Below are 10663 nucleotides of genomic sequence, written 5' to 3'. Positions count from 1 at the left end.
GTTAAAGGTGTCAAACAGTTTTTCATGTACTTATCAACCATTTGTGGGATTTTTTGGTGTTATTAAGTTCTGAGTTCTTTATATATTCTAGATACTAATCATCTATCTGAAGAATAGCTGGCAAAGATTTTCTCCCATTCTGTAGACTGTCTCTTCACCTTGTTGATTGTTTCCTTTGCTATGCAGAAGCTTTTAAATTTAATATAGTCCTATTTGTTGGTTCTTGCTATTATTTCCTGTGCTATTGTACTCTTACTTCAGAAGTCTTTACCTATGCCTATGGCTTCAAGGTTTTCTTTTATGTTTTCAAAAATATGCACTTCTTCATGAATTTGCATGACATATTTGCACAGGTCCCATGCTAATCTTCTCTGTATGGTTCTGATTTCAGTATATGTTCTCCCTATGTGAGTACTCAATCCAAAAGTCTGGATGTCTTTTTTTTTTTTGGTACTGGGGAGGTGCGGTGCCACTGAGCTAACTCCCTGGCCCCCTGGATGTCTTTCTTAACTCTTCTCTCTCCCCAAACGTCCCTCTGCTAATTAGTAAGAACTTCCGATTGTACCTCCTACATATTTTATTTAGTCCACTCACTCCTTTCCCTCTCTACCAACACCAACATTTCACTCTTACACTACAACAACATCATTATAACTGACCAAAATGACCTGGCTTTGCCCCAGCCATGAGCAATAAAAGACCGCTTTCTAAAGCACAAATCTGATTGTATCACTCTCCTGCTTTTTCTTCAATAGTTCCTCAATGAGCACTATTTATTTCAGTTGCTTGAGTGATTTTGCTTTCTCTTCTCCCTGGATTTCCACACAGGTTTTTCCCTCTCATTTGTCTAATCCCAACTTACTCTGTGGGTCCCACTTTAAACATCACTTCCTCTGAAAAGCTTTCCAGACCCCTCAAGTCTGTGACAGATGTTCCTCCTTCTTTGTGTGCTATATTCATGCCATACATCTTCCCTATGTTGGTGCTTATCAATTCATCTTGTAACTGATAATATACATCTTTCTTTTCTACTAGACTATAATCTCCATCCATGTGTTTCCACTTCTTACATAGTAGGAGCACAAGAAATACTTGTGGCATGAAAAATGAATTAAATTTCTCCAAATTTCCTTGCCAAATGCAAGGGTTTAGTCTCTTAATTTTTTAATGTTATTTTTAAATTTTAACAAATTTTGTTTTTATTAGTACACTTTGCAGTACATAATGATTACATTCGTTGTGGGCAGTTGGCACATGTGAATAACAGATCTTAATTAAATCTTTTTCATTCCCTTTCCCTCTTTGTTCTCCCCTCACTCCATCTCTTTGTCTTTCTAAATACTCAAATTATCTGAACATTCTCTGTCTTCTTAAAATTATTCTCCTTTGTTTTCAGATAGGCTATTATGCAATTTTTCTATTCTTTTCAGAATTTCTAGTCCTCCTTTTTTGCTGACTGTTTTCCTGTCCCTTAACTTTGCTATTTTTAATTTTAATTTTTATTAGTACATGTTTGCAGTACATAATGAGTACATTCATTATAGGGAATTGGGACATGTATAAAATATCTCAACTCTTCATTCCCCTTCCCCTGCACCAACATCAGATTCACTTATTTATTTTGCAAGTCCTTATCAAGTTAATTTTCATAAATACAGATTAACAGAGAGATTAACAGGCCAAAAAACATAAAAAATTCACAAGACAATTATATTAAATCAAGGCGCAGTTTTAGATACATTGTCTGCACTGGATTACAATAATATTTTTTCTCTTTTTTCCTATTGTCTGTCTTTTATTTTGTACATTATCTATATATTGAGCTTCTCATATAAGATAATCCATGCAATATTTTAGCCTGTGGATTTGATTCATTTCACTTAATATTATGGTCTCAAGATGCATCCATTTTCCTACAAATGACTCAAGCTTATCCATCTTTGTGGCAGAATGGTACCACATCATGTAAAAGCACCAAATTTTCTTTATCCATTCATCTCTTGATGGACATGTAGATTGCTTCCAAGATTTAGCTGTAATGAATTGTGCTCCTATAAACATGAGTTTGCCTATACCACTGTGATATGATGATCTCAACTCTTTCAGGAAGATACCTAGAAGGGAATACCTGGGTCAAATGGAATTTCTAGTTTTAAGCTATTGGAGGAATCTCCATACTGATTTCTGTAGTGGTTGTACCAGTTTATACTTGAACCAACAATGAAGAAGTTTTCCTTATCTACACCCACCCACACAAACACACATACAGCTTCTGTCCATTTGTGACAGTGAAGTATTGAGGTCCCCCATTACAATTGTGTTAGTGTTTATCTGATTTTTCAAATCCACTAGTGTTTATTTTATGAAGTTGGGAGTGCTGGTATTTGTTGCATATGTTTATAATTTTTATCTCTTCCTGTTGAATTGTTCTCTTAACCAATATGTAGTGACCTTCTTTGTCTCTTCTAATCAGACTTGGCTTGAAATCCACTTTGTCTGAAGTTAGGATAACTTCACCTGCTTTTTTCCAGATGCACATTCCATGGAATATTGTTTTCCATTGTTTGATTTTTAATTTGTGAATTTTAAAATTGAATGTGTTTTTGTATACTGCATATCATTGAGTTGTATTTGTTGATCCATTCTGCCAATCTGTGTCTTTTGATTGGGGAATTGAGTCCATTTATCTTGAGAGTTATTACTGAAATTTATTGACTTATTCCTGTCCTTGCATTATTTTCCTACTGCTGATTTATTTTCTTTTCCTTTCATTTAGCTGTTCATTGTATCAGATATATTCATATTTATTTCACTTATTGACAATGCTGGCTGCATCTAGGACATCGTTGTGAACTTTTTATAATGCTGAATTTCTTGAGGTGCTCCTTGTCATGGAAATACCTTATTTCCCTGTAAATTTTGAAGGAAAGTTTTTCAGGATACTTAATTCAGGGTTGGAGTTTGTTATCTTTTAGGGCTTGAAACACTTTGCTCCGAGCCCTCCTGGCCTTTAAGATTTGTGTTGAGAACTCTGTTGTAATTCTAATGAGTTTACCTTTATATGTGCTTTATTGCCTTTTTCTAACAGCTTTTAAGATCTTGTCCTTGTGATGGACTTCTCATACTTTGAATATAATGTTGTATAGAGAGTTCTCTTTTGGTCCTAGCTATTTGGTGTTCTATATGCCTCACTTATCTATATGTTCATTTCTTTATCTATATTTGGGACATTTTCTGCCATTATTTCTGTGAACAGATTTTTTTAAATGCCATTTATATTGTCTTTTGATCTTTCACTTATTCCAATTACTCTTAGGTTAGTCTTCTTCGCATCATCTAGCAGATGCTGGATCCATTTTTCATGTTTTCTTTCTGTTTTATTTATTTATTTTTTTTGGTACCCAGAATCAAACTTGGGACCTTGTGCTTGCGAGGCAGGGTGTGGAACCACTGAGCTAAATCCCTGGTCCTTTTATGTTTTCTTGCTGCTTTTAAAGTGTCTTTGAGTACTTGGTCTTTGAAGGCATCATTGTCTTCTAGCACTGAAATTCTATCCTCACACAAGTCATTTCTCCTGCCCATACTTTCAATATAATTTTTAATCTCCTGGATTTCTGATTGAAAACCTTTCAGGGACTCTAATTCTTTGCAAAACTGGTCATTCATGGTTTATATCATATTGTTTAGCTCAGTTAGCTTTTTACTAGTGTTTTCTGAAAGATTCTGGAACATTTTGGTTATTACTTCCATTATCTGTTTAGTTATATTTTCAGTGATCCCACTAAGTACCTCTTGGATCTGCTTTCTAACCTCTTCTGTTATCCTTTCTATTAATTTGGGTGTGTGGCTTATGCTATTCTGCCCCTCAGTGCTCCCTGGGTTGGCTTCAGGGAAGTTGGGAGTTTGGGGAGGCATCTCATGTTTCTCATGTTTCTCATGTCATCTCATGTTTCTATTGGTTTTTTATTTGTTTTGTCCTGAGGTTTGTGGACACTTGTATTGTAAAGACTTTCTTTCTAGTGTAGAGATCTCTTTAGTTGCTTTTCAGTGATGTACTGTGGGCATGGCTAACTATAGTCCTTTGCCTTGGCTCCAAAATCTGACCACCAGCTGTTACCTATCAAAGGAGTCATGTGGGAGCAAAATCCCATGCTCTCCCTGCAGCTCACAGCACTTGTTGGTCCATTCCACTGAACTGTTTCTCCCTGAAGCCCTCTGGGGTACCCAGCTGTCACTTTGTGTTTCCCTTTTCCATGAGTCATGAGCTGGGAGCTGCAGAAAAAACTCAGATTGTCCCTTCCCTTCTCCACATTATGTTCTGGATCTTCGATTTCTCTATAGATTGTAATTTTTCTGTCGAATCTTTTCTTGTTCCCCAGGATCTGCTTCTCTCTTTTCTTTTCTTCCCCAAGTTGTTATTTTCCAGGGTCTTGGTTCCAAATGTCAGAGAGGCTCAGTTGTTGTCACTTACTACTCCACCTTTTTCCCAGAAGTTATGTCCCTTGACTTCGGACTTTTCCCAAAAACTCTATTTTTCACTCACCTATATTTTTGCTCTACACTCAGTGTCTCAATCATATTAGATATTCAAAAATGTTTGTCTCCTTCCTTCTCCCATTCTTCAGAAATTTATTTAACTTCATAACTTCAAATATGTCCCAGATCCATATTTTAGTCTGAGTAATGCAACAGTGGGCTGGTCACCTGAAACTTCAAATGAATGATACATAAAAACCATGGTGTAAAACCATCCATTCAGCTCATTCTTGCCACAAAACTTCTGTATTTCTCAAATTGTGACCAAGAATGTCTCAATCACTGGGGCTCCATATATGAAGTATCTCTAGTTTCTCCAACTACTTTATATCCTGAATACAATTAGTCACCTTATAGATTTCCTTTTGAAATATGTCTCATAGATTGATTCCTTTCTTTTTTCTCTCTCTCTCTCTCTTTTTTGTACCAAGAATCAAACTCAGGACCTCATGCTTGCCAGGCAGGCGTTGTGCCACTGAACTACATTCTCGGCCTGCTTTTCCCTTTTCTGTCCTCAACTTTTTACTCTTAGATTACAGTTGGCAGACTTCGTCCTAGTTGATCTTCTTGACCTCAGTGTCTACCTACCTCCAGGTCTATTTTGGATAATGCTCATCACCTGCACCTACTTCTTACATAGGCAAGGGCTTCTCATACAGTAGATTCAATAAATATGAGAAAATTAATTTATTCTCCCCTCAAGAACTTACAATGGCTATGAATCAACTGCCAAGTCCAAACTCCTCTTTCTGTGTTTTTCCTTTCCCTCAGGTCCTAGCCAACATTTTCAGCTTTGTCACACCCTTATAGTGTTCTTCAATAGGCTCTACTTTCCTAATTTGCTGGACTTCTTGCCTTTTCCAAAACACATCCTACACATTCTATCACCCCTCTTAGCTCCTCTACATTGAGCAAACACACTTCTCTATCATTGTTAAAAGCCTAATATTTTTAATATCAAGTGAAAATGTCACTTTTTCTGTTTCCTGGGTAGAATTAATGCTCATTCTGTGCGTCTTCTATACCTTATCTGTACTTTGTAATTAAAATATTCATTACTTTCAGATGAAGCTGGTGGCACATGCCTGTAATCCTAGAACTCTGGGAAATCGAGAAAGGTCATAAATTCAAGCCCACTCTGTGCAACTAAGTGATTCAGCAAGACTCTGTCTCAAAGTTAAAAATAAAAAAGGGCTGGAGATGTAGCTTGGTACAAAGGCTCTGGGATCAATACTCAGTGCAATAAACAAAAAACAAAACAAAACAAAACACAGATTTATTACTTTCTTTCAAGTATCCTAGCAAACACACATGTCTGGAATGTAAACCCCGTGAAGTCAGGGACTCTCACTTCCTATCTTTACAACCCTGAAGCTTCCAATCTAGTACCTGAAATGCACATATTAAGCACTTGGCAATTATTTCTTTTTTCTTTCTTTCGTGTGTGTGGTACCGGGGATCGAACTCAGGACCTTGCGCTTTCGAGGCAGGCAGCAGAACCACTGAGCTAAATCCCTAGCCCTTGACAATTATTTCTTGAAGTGACTTGGCCACATCTGCAAGCTCCTTACCCATCTTCTCTTTATCCGCACTCTTGGTCTCTTCTAATTTAATATTCAGAATTGAATGTGGCTGGACACACCCAGGTCTGGTGGAATGACCCCAGCATTGGAAAAAGCAGCTTCTGGATTTCTGCTTAAATTCCAAAACTCACCATAATTTGACCTGTCCGACAAATATAGTCTTGTTTCTCATTTGTTTCTAAGCATGTGTCCTTCAGTTCACATTCTGCTAAGTCTTTCAGATCAGCCTTTGTTCGTGCCAGAAACACTCCACTCTTAGTCTGATCAATCCCCCCACTTGGCAAATTCAGACTCAGATTAATTTAAGTCTTACTTTATCCATGATGTCATCTTTATTTGAGCCCACGTTTATCTCTCCTATGTCTGAATTCTTTTGCCAGAGATAGTGTAATATATTATGGTATTCTCAAATTCTTTTGTGCATAGGTCTTGCTTTTCTCAGAAAGAGTATTGGCTCTTAGGGGCAAGAATCATGTCTTAATCTCCTTCAGTATAGTGCTGCTGATTATTAGATTGATAAATCAACAGAGCTATTTTCTTCCTTATTGCTAATTTCTCATAAATTGAAAAAAATCCCCATAGCCTATTTTTGCCTGTGAAAGAACTACATAACCAGGTCTGGGAAATAAGATAAGGATTGACCAATATTACTCAAAATGAAGGCTTTTTAAAAATCAATCTTTTTTGACAGTGAAATCATCACTTTCCTTGTGGTTAATCTAGCTGGCTGACTTGAAGTAGGTTAAGGCAATTGGGACAAAGAGTGAATTAAAAACATTTGATTTAAACCAACACTCCAAACAATTTTAAGCAATATCCAAGAAAAAGACAATGAAGGTCACAACTCCATGAGGCCCAGCAGAGAGAAGGCACCACCCAAGGTAAGACACTAAAGAGAAAGGGGGGAAATTAAGAAATAAAAAAGCCAACAACAGTAAAACATCATGACAAAGATGAGTCAATATCTCTCAATTATAACTATCAATGTTAATGGCCTCAATTCACCAATCAAAAGAAATAGACTGACAGAATGGATTAAGAAGCAAAACCCAGCAATATGCTGTATACAAGAAACATACCTAACTCAAAAGGAAATCCATAGACTGAAAGTAAAAGGATGGAAAACAGTTCTCCATGCCACAGGAACCCAGAAAAAAGGAGGCGTAGCAATCGTATTTGCAGACAAAGTAGATTTCAAACCAAAACTAATTAAGAGAGACAAAGATGGTCAATACATACTTGTGAAGGGAACAATCCAAGAGGAAGAGGTGACAATCCTAAATATATATGCACCAAATATGAATGCCCCCAACTATACAAAACAAATATTAATGGACATGAAACACCAAATAAGCACTAATACAATTGTAGTGGGAGACCTCAACACCCCTCTATCACAAATAGAAAGATCAACTAGAAAAAAATTAACAATGAAATTCTAGAACTGAACCAAGCTATTGAACAAATGGACTTAATAGATGTTTACAGAGTGTTCCACCCCACAAAATCAGACTACACATTCTTTTCAGCTGCACACAGGTCATTCTCCAAAATAGATCACATGCTAGCTCGTAGGACATATCTAAGTAAATTTAAAAGAATCAAAGTTATCCCCTGTATATTATCAGACCATAGTGCAATACAATTGGAGATCAATAACATAAACCACAAAACTCCCACAAACACATGGAAACTGAACAACTCCTTCCTGAATAAAAAATGGGTGACAGAGGAAATTAAAGAAGAAATTAGACAGTTTCTACAAGTAAATGATAATGCCAGTACAACATACAGGAATCTGTGAGACACAATGAAAGCAGTTCTAAGCGGGAAATTCATAGCAGTGAATGCCCATATTAGGACAACAGAGAGAACTCAGTTAAATAACCTAATATAGAACCTCAAGCTCCTAGAAAAAGAAGAGCATAACAAACCCAAAGCTCATACAAGAAAGGAAATTATAAAGATTAGGGCAGAAATCAATGCAATGGAGACTAAGAGAATGATACAAAAAAAATCAATGAATCAAAGAGTTGTTTTTTTGAAAGAATAAATAAAATCGATAAACCTTTAGCCAACCTTATCAAAAAAAGGAAAGAAAAGGCTCAAATTCATGCAATTAAGAAAGAAAAAGGTGAAGCCACAACAAATCCTGCAGAAATCCAGAGAATCATCAATACCTACTTTGAGAACCAGTACTCTAATAAAATTGAAAACACAGAAGAAATGGGCAGATTCCTAGATACATATGAATTGCCAAAATTAAATGAAGAAGATATAGAAATTCTAAACACCTCAATAACAATGAGTGAAATTGAAAATGTAATTAAAAACTTACCAACAAAAAAAGGCCCAGGTCCTGATGGCTTCACTGATGAATTCTACGTGACATTTAAAGAAGAATTATCACCATTTCTCTTTAAACTTATCAAGGAAATTGAAAAGGAAGCAAGGCTTCCAAACTCATTCCTGGAAGCAAGTGTTACTTTGATCCCAAAACCAGGGAAAGACCCAACCCGAAAAGAGAACTACAGACCAATCTCCCTAATGAACATAGATGCAAAAATCCTCAACAAGATACTGGCAAACAGAATACAGAGGGTCATCAAGAAGATCATACACCCTGACCAAGTTGGGTTTATCCCAGGGATGCAAGAATGGTTCAACATCTGTAAATCAATAAATGTAATACACTATATTAACAGAGTCAAGGACAAAAACCACATGATCATCTCAATAGATGCAGAAAAAGCATTTGACAAAATCCAACACCCAATTCATGATAAAAAAAAAAACCTACAGAAAATTGGAATAGAAGGTCTTTATCTCAACCTGATTAACGCTATTTATGAAAAACCAACAGCCAACATCATACTAAATGGTCAAAAACTGAAAACTTTCACGCTAAAATCAGGAAGAAGACAAGGATGCCCACTATCACCACTCCTGTTCAGTATTGTTCTGGAAACATTAGTCATTGCAATTAGAAAAGAGAAAAAAATAAAAAGAATAAAGATAGGAAAGGAAGAAGTGAAACTGTCATTATTTGCTGATGATATGATACTTTACATAGAAGATCCAAAAAAACTCAGTCAAAAGTCTTCTAGACCTAATTGACAGATTCAGAAGAGTAGCTGGATACAATGTCAATACTCAAAAAACAATAGCCTTCTTATACACAAATAGCGGACCCATTGAGAGAGCAATTTGGGAAACAATTCCTTTTACAATAGCATCTAAAAAGTGAAATACCTAGGAATCAACCTAACAAATGAAGCAAAAGACCTCTACACTGAAAACTACAGCTCTCTGAAAAAGGAGATCGAAGAGGATATAAGAAAATGGAAAGATATCCCTTGTTCCTGGGTAGGAAGAACCAATATAGTGAAAATGGCCATACTTCCAAAACTACTATATACATTCAATGCAATGCCAATTGAAATTCCAACAATATACTTCACAGAACTAGAGAAAACAATCCAAAACATTATTTGGAAGCAGAAGAGACCTAGAATAGCAAAAGCAATTCTAGGCAACAGAGACATGGCTGGGGGTATCACAATCCTCAACTTGAAACTATACTACAAAGCTACTATGATAAAATCAGCATGGTACTGGCAAAGGTACAGACCCGAGGATCAGTGGAATAGATTAGAAGATGCAGAAAAAGCTCCAGACATACTCAGTCACCTCAGCTTTGACAAAGGAGCCAATCACCCTCATTGGAGGAAAGATAGTCTATTTAATAAATGGTGTTGGAAAAACTGGATTTCAACCTGCCAAAGATTAGAACTAGACCCATACCTATCACGATGCACTGAATTAAGATTGAAGTGGATTAAAGATCTAAATATTAAGTCAGAAACACTAAACTTGCTGGAAGATAAGTTAGGTAGAACTCTTGATGACATTGGCATGGGAAAAGACTTTATGAACAAATCTTCAGTAGCACGGGAGCTAGCACAAAAAATCAACAACTGGAAGCTCATCTTATTAAAAAGCTTCTGCACTTCAAGAGAAACTACCAATAGAGCTAAGAGACAACCTACAATGTGGGAAGAAATATTTAGCAGCTGTACCTCAGACAAAGGTCTACTATTGAGAATATATAAAGAATTGAAAAAAATCAGGCCCCCCAAATTCAAGGACCCAATTCAGAATGGGCATCCGAATTGAACAGACATTTCTCAGACAAAGAAGTAAAAACAGCAAATAAATATAAGAAAAAATGTTCAACATCATTGGTCATTCAAGAGATGCAAATGAAAACAACACTGAGATTCCCCTCACCCCAGAAAGAATGGCTGCTATCAAGAAATCAACCAATAACAAATGCTGGTGGGGGTGTGAAGAGAAAGGGACCCTTCTCCATTGTTGTTTGGAATGTAGATTGGTGCAACCACCGTGGAAATCAGTATGGAGATACCTCAAAGAACTAGGACTGGAAGTTCCATTTGGCCCAGCTATTCCCCTGCTGGGTATCTTCCCCAAAGAATTAAAAGAATCATACTAAAGTAATATATGTGCACCTATGTTTATAGCAG

General features: G+C 36.4%; 1 non-coding gene across 1 annotated transcript; it reads right to left on the bottom strand.

The window, feature by feature from the left end:
- Positions 1-308: 308 nt before the first annotated feature.
- Positions 309-415, bottom strand: LOC147821547 (U6 spliceosomal RNA). Its single transcript, XR_015446864.1, has one exon. It is a non-coding gene; the product is annotated as a U6 spliceosomal RNA (small nuclear RNA).
- Positions 416-10663: the final 10248 nt, after the last annotated feature.

The sequence above is a fragment of the Heterocephalus glaber genome, unplaced genomic scaffold, assembly GCF_053883595.1.
Source record: "Heterocephalus glaber isolate CG9 unplaced genomic scaffold, H.glaber_assembly_v1.0 deba00001732, whole genome shotgun sequence".
Lineage (NCBI taxonomy): Eukaryota > Metazoa > Chordata > Mammalia > Rodentia > Bathyergidae > Heterocephalus > Heterocephalus glaber.
Note: the sequence above shows the minus strand (reverse complement) of the source record. Positions and strands in the feature narration are given on the sequence as shown.